Genomic DNA, 16,337 nt, shown 5'->3' on the forward strand with positions numbered 1-16,337 from the left:
GAACAAAATTATCATGATGCAGGTAATTACATAATAAAGAATTAGAAGTGCTGTGCAGTTAGACCAGATAAAGAGGTATAAACAAAACATAACTAGACAAAGTATCATGCACGTTATCAAATAGCCACAATACTTTCAGCCCTTTTTGAGCATTTCACTTACTAATGCAAGGCGAATGTGTTAAATGCACTGTGCTGTTGATCTGTAAGATGTCATAGAACTACCTTATCAACTTCTCTGTGTTTTGCTCCTTCCTTTTTCAGACGTTCTTGTTCGGCACACTTTGCATTATAGTTTTCCTTTGATTTCTGTAAGGCCTGAGTGATACTTTGAATATTTTGCACTGCTTCCAATGTTCCTGAAACATCTTCTTTAGTCTGCCAAATATCACATAGTTGTCAAAACGAAACCATTTTACTTTTAACATTAACAAATCATTGGTCTCACATAAGAAAAAAGTTAATAACCTTTTTATAAGTTTTGATTTGTTCATCTCCATACTTGTGAACTTCTTTTATTAGCTCTTGTAATCTCTGCACAAGATCCAAGTGACAGTTTGCTAGTTTTTCTGTCAAGGTTTTGAAAACATCCCAAACTGGTGCAAATGTCCTAGATTGAGGGGAAAATAAAAATAAAAAATAATGCTCACCTGTAGTTTTTCCTTTCAGTTGACTACATTTTTTTTTAAATAGTGCTGAAGTATAACTGACATGCTTACAGAATTTCAGCTCCATTCCTAAAACTGAAGCAAACAAAAACCTCAACAACTGCTATAAATTATGTTCTTATTAAACATTTCAAGTATACTTGGAATCCTACCTAACTTTTCTGTGGTTTATGTTTTACTTGTATTGACTCTAATGAGTAAAATGCAGCAAAATTATTCTTCTCCATCATCAACACATAATAATGACAAAAGATATTCCTAAAGATGATGCAAGAGCAGTTAAAAAAAATTAATGTGTACAAGTATTTTTATGTGCATACTTGAATAGTGAAAAGAAACCATAAATTACCTGGCTAGTTAAGTTTTCAGTTGTCTTACATCATTACAGTCACAAGATTAACCATATGGTAAAGTGGGAGACAAGTCATTCCTCAGATTCAGATTTCTATACTGAAAGGATTTCTCCAGCTATATTAAAAATACACTCCCACCTCAGTTTCCAGGTCAATGCTGCTGAAAAATCAATACCATGCATACCCCTTGAACACTGATGTTCAAACTAACATGCAGATACATAACCTTTGAAGAGCAGCAACTGGTAACAAATTATCCGCTGATGAAAGCTCTCCATATTACCAGCTGTAATTACTACAAATAAAAATAACCTTTAGCCCATCTAAGAAATCTGAGTTGTTGGCATAATGTTTCTAATGAAAACACCATCCATTACTAATTCAATTTTTTAAAATATATCCCATGTATAAAGTTTTAAATAAACTATGGAATAAATCTATTGAAGTCTCATTCTTAACATGTCAGAAGACAGAGATAACACTTGAGAAAGTAAAAATAAAAAATTCACTGCCACATTTGCAGGCCATATGCTCTCTCTTCAAAATAATTATCATAGGCTTGGGAGCACAAAATATAAAGTCACATTCTTTATTGTGTCTGAAAAGAACTCAACCTTAAACACAGAGGTTTTGCTGTTGGTTTGGGGGGGTTGGATGCTTTGTTGGTGTGTTTTCTTAAAACTGTGAATAAAGAACTGTACTATTGTCCTGGTTTCGGCTGAGATAGAGTTAATTTTCTTATTAGTAGCTGGTGCAGTTGCTGTGTTTTGGATTTGGTGTAAAAACAATGTTGATAAGGCACTGATGGTTTTAGTTGTTGCTGGGTAATGTTTATACTAAGTCAAGGACTTTTCAGTTCCTTGGGCCCTGCCAGTGAGAGGGCTGGAGCAGCACAGGAAATTGGGAGGGGACACAGCCAGGACAGGTGACCCAAACTAGCCAAAGAGGTATTCCATACCATATGACGTCATGCTGAGTATATAAACTGGGGGAAGAAGAAGGAAGGGGGGGATATTTGGCATTATGGTGTTTGTCTTCCCGAGTAACCGTTACACGTGATGGAGCCCTGTTTTCCTGGGGATGGCTGAACACCTGCCTGCCCATGGGAAGTAGTGAATGAATCCCTTCCTTTCCTTTGCTTTGCTTGCATGCATGGCTTTTGCTTTACCTATTAAACTGTTCTTATCTCAACCCTCGAGGTTTACATTCCTTTCTGATACTCCTCCCCATCCCTCTGGGTGGGGGGAGCAAGCCAGCAGCTGCGTGGTGCTTGGTTGCTGGCTGGAGTTAAACCATGACAACTATCTTGTTTTTGTTATAGCTGCATGGTAACTGAAGAACTATCAATCATTTTTATAAAGTGGCAAAGTTATGCTACCTTCAACATCATCAATAAAATACTCAGAATCTAACTTGATTCTTAACATGTATGCAGTTAATTCTCTCATTCACACTTACCCAAGTTGTGTGTAATTACTAGCTGATTTGGCTAGTTTTGTCATTGACCTTGAATAAGTCTCTTCTATCATAGCCCTGTCAAAGAAAGCAATCAAAAGTGTAATCAAAATTTTGAAGATATTTGAAGACAAATGAATATGCATTCTAAAAGCACAAAGCACAGGACTTTTTACTTTAACAGAAAATATCTCTGTTTTAATGGCCCCTCAAAAACTATATGCAAAAACACAGAAGTATATTAAAAAAACAATCTAATAATGCTGTGACAGAATGTTGCAGGGAATAGAAACAAATAAAACATAAGGGCTCAAGACTTGCAAAAGACTATTCCTTCCTATACTCTCTGCTGTTCCCCTCTGCCTTTAACATTCTTTAATGACACAATCACACACCTAACTGTCTAAATAACAGAGATCAAATATATTTGCAATTAAAACATTAAAAAAACCCAAAGTGATTGCTTACTGAGGAATCACATTTGTTCACATTAAAGTGGGGTCCTGTCTAGTAATATTTTTTTTAAAAAAAAAAAAGTTCTTTGTGTTACATATCTGCTATTAGTTAGAATTAATTAACCACATTTGATTAGGAATATAGAGTTATAAGAAATATTTTAGTGGAATTTGTGTTTGCATAGCAACCGACAGCTACTATGAAATCCTCTGTACAGCCCATACCAAGGGTCAGAATCACCTAGTAGGAATGTTTAGAACTTAGATAACAGTTTCACGATTGAATGCATGATTGGATACAGTGTTTACGTGTAGCCTAGGAGAATGTATTGAGATGTCAGAATGTAGAATTAATGGGAACTGGGGAGAGTTGAATGAAGCAAATCATAGTTACCTGCCAAGAAACAGTGAATGTAGGTAAAAGGTAATTCTGGCAGGGGGTATCACGACCACCGACCAATGTACCACCTACCCAAATAGTACCCCACACCCATTTCTAGACCTTTCTAACCTTTACTGCACAGAATCGGATATGGGAGAAGAGTATGTTAATGATTTTCGGGAAATACTATGTTTATGCATGAATACTTAATGAATATGTATGAATAAGTTCTATATATGGTGTATGATTTTGAAGCTTGGTGTGCGTTGATCGTGAGAGGACTCACTCGCACACCCGGCCGTTAATAAAGAAGTGTCTGCTTATCTGCATCACATTGGTGTTGATAAATTCTTTATTCCGAGATTTCGGTAACATTTGCATAGTGATGTTTGAGTTTGGAAAACACAGTTAAATCATGTATAATGAAATGTGTTCTACTGCTTGTAATTATATTTTTAAAAGTTTCCCTCAATACATTCTGATTTCTTTTGGATAAATTCTTACCTACATAAAGTTTTGTTATGTTTTCCTGCATTCAAACCCACATATTTATTTGTCTTTTGGAGAATCAAAATCCAAGGGTCCACACAGATTTCCTCCTTAGAACCCATGCTGGGGCAATTGGCATGGAACAGCAGTCACACACAAAATATCATGGCAGTGACTCCCCTGGAAGTCCTTCCCTCATCAGTCTTCCTCACCCTCCTATTATTAAGGTTAAGATACACACTAATTTTCCACCCTAAATCAATACTCAATATGTAGCATCAACTTAGATTTAGAAACATCCTGGATTTGAGAAAATAATGTAATTATCTTTCTTGAAAATCCAAAAGCTTGAAGCAATTTCTTTTCTTCTTTGTAATGCCTTTATTCAGGGGCAGAAGAGGGAAAAAGGGAGATAACAAATTCACTGTTCTCTTAAGTTACTATTACTATAACCACTTATTGCTGAGGCAGATGTTTTTATTCCTCCTTTACAGCAACACGTTCCAAGCAAAAAGCATTTTCTTATGAAAATATGAAATAAAGTAGTAGCAGTCACCTGGAACTTTGACAGAGGAACATGTATTTAAACCTACTGAACTTCAAAATAACAATCCAGACAATACATTTGGAGAAGGGGATTAAGTTGTAAAATGCAGTAATTCAATTACATTTTAAATCTCACCTACAAGCAACTAGTTATTCATCATGAAATAAATAAATTCAAAATTTTCTCCTCCTTCCCCATATACAAGTATTCCTGATGATCTGAAAAAGTTTAAGACTCAAGGTTTGGAATTCTTGCTCACTGCCCAGCAACAAGCACATACATACAGACACAGAGAAGAGACACTGATTATTTTTTTTTTAATTACCATGATGAACAATGTATTTTGATTAATTATCAGTAGCTTTTATCAAAGTTTTCTAGATTTGAGAGGTCAATGCTTTTTTTTTTTTTTTAAACACAAGATTTCTGACCAAAACCCACACCTCTCCCTGCAGCAATTTACAAAATACTTAGATGAGCAATCTCCACAAAACTGGAATTCTCCAAGTTACTACATATCAACATACAATAGTTATGAACACCAACAACTGAAATATGCTGTTGGTGATCAGTTGTGCATGTATATCTATATTTGTTTTATCAACTGACTTCACAGAGCATTCTGATGTACTGTAGCACACTATGAACACCTGAGTAAATTAATTTTCACTGATTTAAAAATCTGTCTTTGATTAGAATCTGTTAAATATTTAAACTGAAACAGTAATGTGTGCATTGCCAGTTTCTTCTGATCAAGGAGTTTCTTTTTTATGACACTTACAGACAACCAGTGCAGAAAAGTGTTTGAAAGACTTCTGGAGAAAAGCCAACAATACCTATTCAGTTCCTAGCTGACCACAGTGGTTTTACATGTAAAGATTTTAGGTGTTAAAATGCACGCCAACACAAGACAGTTCACCTACAAAAAATCTTCCTAGTATTTAAAGACAAAACACACAAAACCATAATTAAAAAACATAACTTCTACATGCTTTATCAAGAATAGAACTAATATACCTATCTTTCAGCAAATAGATATCCTGTCTCACACCCAAGATTTACTAATATCAAACAGATTGCCTGTCACAAAATTCACTCTTTCAGGAGATTTATCTGAACCTCCCAGAAAGTAACAGCTACTGACTGAACAAGTCTTTCCCATTCACAGTAGCAGAATATCTGGACAAAAGGCAATAAAGAACCATAGATCCAACAGCCTCAGTTCTTTTAGTACTTGACCATTAACAAATACTCAAAAATAAAAAAGTGAAACACCACAGTTGAAAGTTTAATTGGTATTGACTAATTGAACACAGTCAAAGGGGAAACCTTCTGGCTCCTTCTAGGGATATTCAGTTTCATTTTTTCAGAGGAAACTTTGAAATTTCAGAAGGTTCTTACAGAAATTTTGAAAGAAAGATTTTCATTAAAATGCTTAAGCTGACTATAATAAAACCAACATTTTTCCATGTCCTAGACAAATTTTCTTTTTTAATTATTACTGTTTCTAAGGCTGGAGAAAAGGGAACAACACTCTTCCCTGATAAAGCTGTACATGACCAAAACACTATTCTGAACAGCACAACTAATGGAGACTGACTTCATACAGACATGTCCTTTGTGCCCTAAGCAGTCTGTACATCCACACTCAACCATCTTTTCTCTTTTTATGCCACTCCCATAAAAAAGCAAATATTCTGGCTAGTCTGGAGACTCCAGCAATACTGTCTGATTAGCTGTCAACTGTATGTACTGTTTGACAGTAAAGTACTCTAACTTCTTGTAAGTAATATCACCAACTCAGATGTGCCTCCTCTACCTAGCCAGCAATTTTCAGTTTTCACTCTCCTATATCTCCACATCTGAATAAAACTGGCCAATACATTCAGAAGGAATGGAACAGCAGATGTGAAGAAATTGTAAATATACGTAAGTTTAGTTTTCATAGGAAACTGCTGAGAAAATCAGGTGTAAATAGGGCATAAAAACACTAGACCTAGGAGACTCAATGAATCTTGCTCATCCATTTACATATTTCTAGCAAAAAAAAGAGCACTACAAAATAATATTCAGACTACAGGAAGGGAACAAATAATTGTGTGCAACATCTTAATTTATTTGCAATAAAGATGCAAAATAGGATATGGTCAAGACAATCAGACTGTTGTAAAATACTGTTGAAGTACTGCCCAATACAATTTCTTTTGAGATCAAGAATTTGATTCACATGAGAAAAATGTGTGCTACTGAACCGTATTTATTTCATGGGAAATAGACTGACACACTCAAACATTTTTACTAAAGTGAGGACACCAAATATTTAAAGTCCATCTATGTCTTTGACATTACAAACTATATGCCACAAACTACTACTAGCTTAGACTGATTGATTAGAGATGCACCCTTGACTTGAAAAGAAGCATCTATTTGGCATTCAACTTTTTTTTTTTTTTTAAATGGCAGCCTGACATACCAAGATGGATCAATAAAGCAGAGCTAAAGAAAACACAATGGAACAGATAGGATACCAGGTTTAATATCTGACAGGGAAAAGATCACTGGAAAAGACTGAACTTATTGCTGCTGGTCTACATCACTGACAGATATTTTCCAATCTCAGAGCAAGTTGTTCTCAAGGAAGTATACTGAAGCCTTGTCAAATAAATTAAAATGCAGTGCTAAGATTCTAGTGAATCTCAGTATGTTAACTAGAACTGAAATTTTTCATATAATTTACCAAAATGCTGTAGATAAGATGGCTACACATCTCTTTGGTACGCCCTGGTCTATTCACAAGAAGAGAAACTACATTTCTTGATCTCTCATTGAGGATAAAGTGCCCACATGGATCCTCATGTGTTCCTAGATGGTCATTAATCTTTAGTCTTAAATATTACTTAAGCTTGTTTACTTGGGGGAAAAAATTATTGCTGCCTCCTTGCCAAATCACTACATTAATTAGGAGAAACTTCAGCTAAAACACTTTTAATGTGGATAAAGGTCCAAGTATTTTATTTATTGATTGCAAAGGCACACCGCATTTAAAATCTCATTTGAGGGAGCTGACAGAGTGAAAAAAACTAGACCACCACATTATTTTTACCAGTAATTTTGTGTAGAATGAACTGTCAAGTTTTATTTATGTCACCATAATAAAGAAAAGAATCCAAGACAGATATAGCATCAAATTATTTTTACCCATTCACACCTTAGGATCATCAGTATGAATAAAACGGAGTATGCCCAAAGAACACAACATAGAGAAGATCAGAAGCTTGCTCACTCACTCTGCTTCTTATCTAAGTATGGCGATAAATCAAAACACAACATATGTAAAACTAATAAAATTAAATGTGTGTCCAGGTGAAGTACCACTTAATTCTATGACTTACTACTATAAAAAAAAAGACTGATTCTAAGAATTAAAGCAGGTTTCAAAGGAAAGATCCAGGCACTCACAAGAATGCAAATTTTTATAAGTCAATATTAAAAGCAGTTAAGCAGTTTTGAAATTTTTAAAAAAATAGTTTTTTAGCAGCTTGTGAAGCCCTAAACATTTCATACTAAACATCAACAGTGTGATATCCATCCACTAAATCTGGAACTCTGTCTGACTTCATAATATGTCTTCTGGAATAAGGGATTCTTGAAACACAACATTCATTGCTTTGTGCAGTCCTTCCAACAGAAGACTGCCCATCACACATGGGCTCTGGAATTCACCTGTTTCACTTATTAGAAAGATTTGTGTCATTTTCTCCACTTCAACTCATTTTGAAACTCTGTAAATGTCAGTATTACTGAGAACCTGCCAGATCCATAATGAAATTTGTGTAAATTATTAAAAAAATTCGTTGTTGAGATCTATTTCAGGCCAAACCTGAAATTCTGATAAAAAAAATTCCAAAAAACAAAGGCTGGGTTTTTTAGACAGCTTTTACTGCAAGAAACTTTCCCTGAAACAGGTCCTCAATTAGCTTCTTACAAGTATCTTTCCGATACATTATATGACGTCAGTAATCAAATAAGACAAATTTCTGAAGCAGACATATCACTAAGTTCATCCAGAATGGAAATTCTTATGTTCAAAGTAGCAGCAGCAGTCTTCTTTTATAAAGAACACTGTAGAGGGATTTTTAAAGGACCGAAGACATATGTTACCATTGTCTGGGTTGGACAACCCAGGCCTGTTAGTTGAAGCTGCAGTGCAGCTTTAAATTGTCCTGGGAACAAGCGGTGGGAGAAAGAAAACAAGCTATGCCCAAACAAGAAGCCAGGTGCAGAGCAAGTCCTGGGAACCACGAAATCAACACTCTCATCGGCACACTCTGATCAGGCACCTGCAGCATGCCCACCAATCAGCGACAGGGACACCCATGTGGCCCAGAGACTTTTATCCAATCACCTGTGTGTAAAGTCGTGTGAGCGGTCGGTTTAAGTTATAAATATGACCTGTTTGTTTAATAAAGGGAGCACGGCATGTAGCCATATTGGTGTGATTGTCGTGACTTGGCCGATTCTCCAAGGGGGACCCTCCTCATCTGGTACCTAAACAGGGACCCATTTCTTCACTTAAACGCGGTTTAGCTTAAATGCTGTTCGCTTAAATGCTAAAGTCCCCGTGCATCGGACCCGAAGGGAAGCTATCTGATTAGGGAGCTGGAGATCGGAGCTGGAGGTAGCCTGGAAGGCGAAAAGCGGAGTCCGGAGTTCGGTGTAGAGCTGCAGATCGCACCCCCGCCAGTGGTAAAACCGCGGAGAGTAAATCGCGGCGGGGCTCCCCGCTGATTTCCTCGGGGGGGGGGGGGGGGGGCACTACGGAAGGCTGCAACGAGTGCGGCGGGGCTTCTCCGCTGATACCCTTTCTGTGTGTGAGAGGGGAGAGCTCTGAGAAGACCGCGATGGAATTAGACGCGGCAATTAAACTGTTAACTAGCATCCTCCTTAAGAGGGGGGGGGCCTTAAAGAGACAGAAGTGGAGGCCTTAGTTTGCTGGGCATGAAAAAAGGAATAAGATCCCCAAGACTGCGTTATTGTTTAGTATTGCGGAATGGAGAGAAGTGGGAAATTGCCTTTGGGATACTACGGTCGAGGGAGGCAAAGAAGGAAAAGAAGCTAAAGTGTTAGGAGCTACGTGGCGGTCAATAGTTAACACTCTGGAAACTATGAAGGCGAAAAAAAATGTAGCGGCAGCGGCCATAGAAGCGTTGGGGAGAAATGTGGTAGAAAAGCCAATAGAGCAGAAGGGTGATTCACCTAAGCCTTCTCTCTTGGCTACACTTTTCGGAGTTGGGCATACTCGTCCTATGAAGGGTATGTCCGCCCCTGCGTGTTCAATAGCGCAGGAGCTTTTCGATAAGACAGCGGACAAACCGGAAATTACTCCTCGGGAGCCTGCGGTAACTGACCCGAACCCGGAAAAGGCGGCTGAGCCTCCCCAGGAGGGCGGGGCAGCGAGTCCTGCTGCACCAATCGGAGCTGTGGGTGGAGCAAAACCAAAACGGAGGGTGGCTACAGCTCGTAGATCACGTCAGGGCGGGGCAAAAGCAACGTCTGATGTCATATCCTCCTCTTCCTGAAACATCATCGGATGAATTTAAGGAAGAAGGTGGGGAGAAACTTTGTGATAACAATACAGAGAAATCCTTACAGGAGGTAATAGGTAAATTAAGAAAAATGGAAAAGTGAGTTGAAATGAACCTGCCTATTACTTAAATACCTGCAGTTCCTCCAGTTAGCCCAACTACCCCTCCAATGCTGAACTCAAGAAAAGATCCAATTCTACAGCGTTGGTCTGGTGTTATTCGTGATGCTGTTTTGGAGGGTGATTGGCAGGTGACCAGCTCATTAGCTTGTCCAGTACTGATTAATAATCTTGATGCACATAACTGGGACATGATTTATGGAAGGTTAACGATCAGATTTTAGCGATGGGAGTGTTGCAACCTGCTCTTCCACCTTTTATGATGATCCTTCAGATTTGTCAAATTGTTGTGATGGACTTGTAAGACTGTTCTGTCTTTTTCACGATTCCCTTACACCTTGATGACACACAAAGAGCCTCACTAATGATGATTTACAACCGTTCCGATACTGGTTGCATGGCACCGAAGCCAACAGTCCTCTAACTTATTCACCAGAACAGTGGGCTGCCCTGGAAGTTGTGTCCCGCAAGATTCAGACTGGCTGGTGTGGTCGCCGAATGGCAAATCATCTGTTATCTTTTTTGGTTTGTGATGTTGCCACTTCACCTTTTGCCCTTATTTTGCAACGGCAAAAGAAAAAGGGGGAAAATACGGCAATCATTTTAGAGTGGTTGTTTTTGCCATTGCAACCCAGACATCGTATTTTAAGTTGATCTGAAGCAATAGCGGCCTTGGTGAGAAAAGGAAGAGACAGGACTGTTGAAATTGATGGGACTGAACCGGCAGATATCAGTATTCCAGTCCGTGGTGATGATTATGAATGTCTTCTGAGACATTCAACAGCCATACAGGAAGCCTTGATGGGCTATACAGGTGTTGTACACAACAACTGGCCGAAAGGACCTCTCTGGAAGATGTTAGAACATTATCAGTGGATTGCGAGACCGTTATACTCAAAAAGACCAGTTGACGGGCCAACGGTGTTTACAGATGCAGGGCAAAAGAAAAAGAAGGCTGCGTGTGTTTGGCAATCCGATAATCAGTGGCAGAAACACGTGATCACCGGTGAACCACGGGACAACCTTCAAACCTTAGAACTGAAAGCAGTGTGTTGGGCATTGGGAAGCTGGAACAATACACCTGTAAACATAGTATCAGACTCATTGTACGTAGTTGGTGTAGTACAGCACATTGAAGATGCCTTGTTGAGAGAGACAAAGAACCAACATCTTGGTGAAATGTTTATACGACTGCATAGTACTCTTCGATAGAGAAAACATGAATTTTGTATTATTGCATATTAGAAGTCATCAGTGGACCATTGGTTTTGGCGAAGGTAATGCTAGAGCTGGTGAAGCAGTCAGCTGTCTGGCAATAACTCCTCCAACAAATAAGTTTGAAGAAGCTCGTAACAGCCATGAGACGTTTCATCAGAATGTAAAGTCTTTACATTAACAGTATCAAATACCTATAGCAGATGCAAAGGGTATTGTCCGCTCCTGTCCTCAATGTAGTCATCATGGACCTGGTTTAGGGGTGGGCACTAACCCAAAAGGTCTGAAGGTACTTCAGGTTTGGCAAATGGATGTAACACATGTACCTGACTTTGGGAAGCTTAAGTATGTGCATGTCACAATTGACACCTATTCTCATTTTATATGGGCCACTGCACAAACCGGTGAAAAGGCATTACATGTGAAGAGACACTTAATGTCTTGTTTTGCTGTCATGGGAGTACCTGTAGAAATAAAAACAGACAATGGTCCAGCGTATAGTAATCAACGAGTCGCTAGGTCTATGACAACTTGGGGAATTAAAAACGTTAAAGGGATTCCTCACTCCCCAACGGGGCAAGCAGTTGTTGAAAGGGCAAACCGTACCCTGAAGGATTATCTTCAGAGACAGAAAGTATCGCAGGACATAGATGTAACTAAAGGGTTGACTAAGGTGTTGTTTACCTTAAACTATCTTTCCCTTACGGAGGATAGAGAGGGACCACCTGTTGTTATACATCACCAAACAGCGCAAGGGAACCAAACAATTACAGTTCCTGGTTTGAATGTTCTGTATAAAAATATGGCTTCAGGTGTATGGGAAGGACCTAATCCGGTGTTCTTTATTGGTAGAGGCTATTTTTGTATCTCCACAGATAAAGGACCTATATGGGTCCCTAGCAAGTTTGTGCGACCTGTATGTCAAGATCAGAAGACGGAAGAGAAGACTCAGAGCGAGCAGACAGAATAAACTGTCTATGTTGTAAGGGATGTAACCCGCGGGTATTATGCCAATGTATGCTATGTGGGGTAAAACGGTTCTGTAAGCCAAAGCTTAAATGTAAATGGTGTAAAGAGTGTATGTGTTTGATTAGTAACCGGGCATGAAGCAAGAGAAAGCATACGACTAGTGTAATACCATGCTGATTGGAGACAGTATACATCATCAGAATCTGTGAAAGCACAGATTTGTGGGGTGGAATGTAAAAAAAAAAAAAAAAAAAAAAAGAGAGAGAGAAAAAATTGTGGAAATTGCAAGAGTAAACATGTTTGAGTGGTGGACTTGGTTTACGGTCTTGATGAATTTTTTTCCCATTGGCCAAAATATTTTTGACATCTTGCCTAGGACAAACATATGGGTGACATGGGCAAATATCACGGGAGTAACAGACTTTTGTTTGTCTGCAACAAGCAGACAACCCCTTTTAGAATTTGTTTAATTGGTATTCCCCTGCAAGAGAATGAAACAATTTTTGATGGTTTTTGGAATGTTAAAACAGTGGGTCTGACTTCCAATCAGAATGGTACATTTATGAGTCCCAATGGGCAATATGTTTGGCCTTCTATGCGTAATGCAGAGTGGCAGAAGACGGTTATTGAGAATTTAAATCAGCCACATCATTTACCTTTGCAGGAGTTAGACCTATTGGCTAGCATTGTACCTGTTGAATATGTTAATGTTACTGCAACTGGTATGGCAGACTGTACCCACATGTCATCACCACTTCAAGCTGTGAATGGCATTGGAGTAATTTGGTTTGGTGACCCGTGGCAGTTATGGCTAACACATCAAGGTGAATGGGGGTTTTATACAGGGTTTCAAAATCTAACCGGTTCACCTATTTGGGGTGAATTGAAAACCGGGGGTTTCCATATAGATGTATCAGTGTCCACCGGGAGTCTTTTTGATATGTGGGGACAGAGCGTGGCCAGGGATTCCTTTGTACCCTGTCGGTGGACCATGTTATTTAGGGCGTTTGACTTTGTTTGCTCCACATATGAAAGACTTATTGAAAATGACTCAACAGTGTCACAGATCACGGAGGGCACTGTGCACCTTTGATGAAATATGTAATGACCGAGTCAATCTACATTCCGTAACAGCAAATGTCCTAGCCTCCATATTTATCACGGGGCAATGGCAGCATTAAATGCTAAGAATATACGAAGGTTAGCGGGCTGGGGAGAGAAATAATTTAATCTTACATCACAGATTTTAAGTTTGTTATTGCTTGATGTACATAGTGTTAGGCATGCTATGTTACAAAAGAGAGCTGCAATAGATTTTTTCTATTAGCACATGGACACAGTTGTGAGGATTTTGAAGGGATGTGTTGTATGAACCTTTCCGATCATTCCATATCGATGCACAAGAAGTTGTCACAACTGCAGGGAAACATGAAGCATATTCTTGCTGATGATAATCCCTTTGATGAATGGTTGAGAGGATTGGGGATAACAGGTTGGTTAAAGACGTTATTGATGGAAGGAATATGCTTTGTTATATTCATTGTTGTAATGTTTTTAGGTTTTAGCTGTTTGTTTTCTTGTGTGAAGAAACGTTTAACATCTATTGTGAAACACACATGGGTTGTCCAAAAAGATAAAGGGGGATATGTAGAGGGATTTTTAAAGGACCGAGGACATATGTTACCATTGTCTGGGTTGGACAACCCAGGCCTGTTAGTTGAAGCTGCAGTGCAGCTTTAAATTGTCCTGGGAACAAGCAGTGGGAGAAAGAAAACAAGCTATGCCCAAACAAGAAGCCAGGTGCAGAGCAAGTCCTGGGAACCACGAAATCAACACTCTCATCGGCACACTCTGATCAGGCGCCTGCAGCATGCTCACCAATCAGCGACAGGGACGCCCACGTGACCAGAAACTTTTATCCAGTCACCTGTGTGTAAAGTCGTGTGAGCGGTCGGTTTGTTATAAATATGACCTGTTTGTTTAATAAAGGGAGCACGGCATGTAGCCATATTGGTGTGATTGTCGTGACTTGGTCGACTCTCCACGGGGGACCCTCTTCGGAACACCTGTTTAGGAAGTTGTCACATTTGTAGATTTCAGTTCTGGGACAACACCGTCCATCCCATAAACAACAACCCAGGTTATTTTCTGCATATTATTTTCTTGTCCATACTTATAATTCCCTTTTCTTTAACCAACCTAGTTTCTCAACATTGTAATCTAAAAGTATAATTTAAGATCATACTAGAACTTGCTGATACCCTAAATCTACATCTATGGCCAAAAGCTTTGAAAAACTGGTAATTTTTGCTACTTAAGTTATTGCTTTTCTTCCAAACATAACAAAAAATTGAAATTAATTTAAATAAACTGGTAGACATCTAATGTGACATTTCTAGCTTTTTACTCTTGTTTTTTTAATTCAAACCTAAAAATTAGAATCTTGTTATTAATGCTTAAGAGTCAGTATTCAGTTCTAGGTAATTGGGGTGAGCCTAAACGTTCTTGTAGAATATGAGGTATATTTTAAAATGCTTGTTGATTTTTATGTATTTTGCATTTTACTGTAACACAAACTTTAATATACTATTTCTGGGTTTCATTTAAGAGCCAGGATTAGTAAGGATGAATACTTACCTTTCTCTTGTAAAGTCTGTTAAGTCTTTTGTTGACAAATGCCCATGTTTCATGTTGTGATAGAGGACATCAAAGCCGTTGTTCCTTTCCCTCTAGAGATTAATAATAAAGAACTATGAAACAACATGCTAAACCAATTACAGAACAAAGTATAGAACCTATGCATTTTAATAACTGATCAAGTTTCATTAAGTGAATGATTTCTAATGCTTCAGCTTTTTACCAGTTGCTATTAGATCCCTTCAATCCCTTATATGCAAAACCTAAAATCACCTCAGCAGCCACTATTACCCTTTGAATGACAACTCTTCTATTACATATTTTTAAAGCCATTTATTTTCTAGATTTCTACAGGTCTTGTATTCTTTCACTTCCCATTTTACACATGCTTCATACTGCATTCCTTCATTTCCCATGAACTAAAATTCATACTTTGGGATCACTGCATATTCCACCTCCCCAGTTCTTCATACTTCATTGATAGCTGTTTTTTGTAAAATTTGTATAAATCATTAACTCCCCTTTGTTTATTCTTTAGTTTTAAAACTTAGAATCATAGAATCATTTAGGTTGGAAAAGACCTTTGAGAACAAGTCCAACCATTAACTCAGGACTGCCAAGCCCACCACTAAACCATGTCCCTAAGCACCAAATCTATGCATTTTTTTAAATACCTCCAGGGATGGTGACTCCACCACTCCCCTGGGCAGCCTGTTCCAATGCTTAACAACCCTTTTCAGTAAGGTATATCTCACCATTAAAACTGAAACAGTGCCCTAAAAACTGATTAATAAACTCAGCAGGCTTATCACCTGTGGCACCATGGTGAACTTCCACCAAACAGGAGAAAAGCAACAATAAATGAAAGGAAGGTGAGGCAAGGCATAGTGTAACAACACTCACTGCTACAATAAGAGTTTTCCTGTCAAACTATCCATTCTCCTGCCTTCCAAAAGCTTCAGATGCATAACGCTGCCGCTACTAAAGACACAGAAGCACGCCCTCAGGAAAATCACATGCATGTTCATGTTGGAAGGGAAAGAGGGGTGGGAAGCAGAATCCTGGACTTTTCACAACAGCAGCTCTACATCTGCAGTGAAAGAAGCCTGAGGATTTGGTCAGACACCACTCCAACCATTTCTGTCCTTTTTGTTCTGCAAAAATGTTTGTACAGGTTTGTAAGGCATACCAAATCAGGGAAATTACACAACTGAAAAATAAAGCTAGCAAATAAAAATAAAGATCAGTAATCTAGATCACTGTGAGTACATGAACAGCTGTATTGCTCATCAAAAGAGATGGGAGCAAGGAGGAGACAGCAGGCAGGGATCTGCCAACTTAAGTGGAAGAAGCCACAGGTGGATGGAGGAACCTCACAGTAGCCACAGTAGTAGGCCCACTTCTGTGAAGCATTAAGTGCACTAAGATTTGCTTTACTTCTTCCAAGCATCAGGGAAAAAAAAC

At 38.5% G+C, this 16,337-nt stretch overlaps 1 long non-coding RNA gene and 1 pseudogene across 1 annotated transcript; one reads left to right on the forward strand and one right to left on the reverse strand.

Annotated features, from left to right (window-relative positions):
• LOC129734136 (F-BAR domain only protein 2-like) overlaps window positions 1–15,697 on the reverse strand; it is a 78,720-nt pseudogene extending 63,023 nt beyond the window's left edge.
• LOC129734885 (uncharacterized) lies at window positions 9,031–14,240 on the forward strand. Its single transcript, XR_008730430.1, has 2 exons — window positions 9,031–9,094; window positions 12,143–14,240. It is a non-coding gene; the product is annotated as an uncharacterized LOC129734885 (long non-coding RNA).
• Window positions 15,698–16,337: the final 640 nt, after the last annotated feature.

Source organism: Falco cherrug, assembly GCF_023634085.1.
Source record: "Falco cherrug isolate bFalChe1 chromosome W unlocalized genomic scaffold, bFalChe1.pri SUPER_W_unloc_1, whole genome shotgun sequence".
Taxonomy (NCBI): domain Eukaryota; kingdom Metazoa; phylum Chordata; class Aves; order Falconiformes; family Falconidae; genus Falco; species Falco cherrug.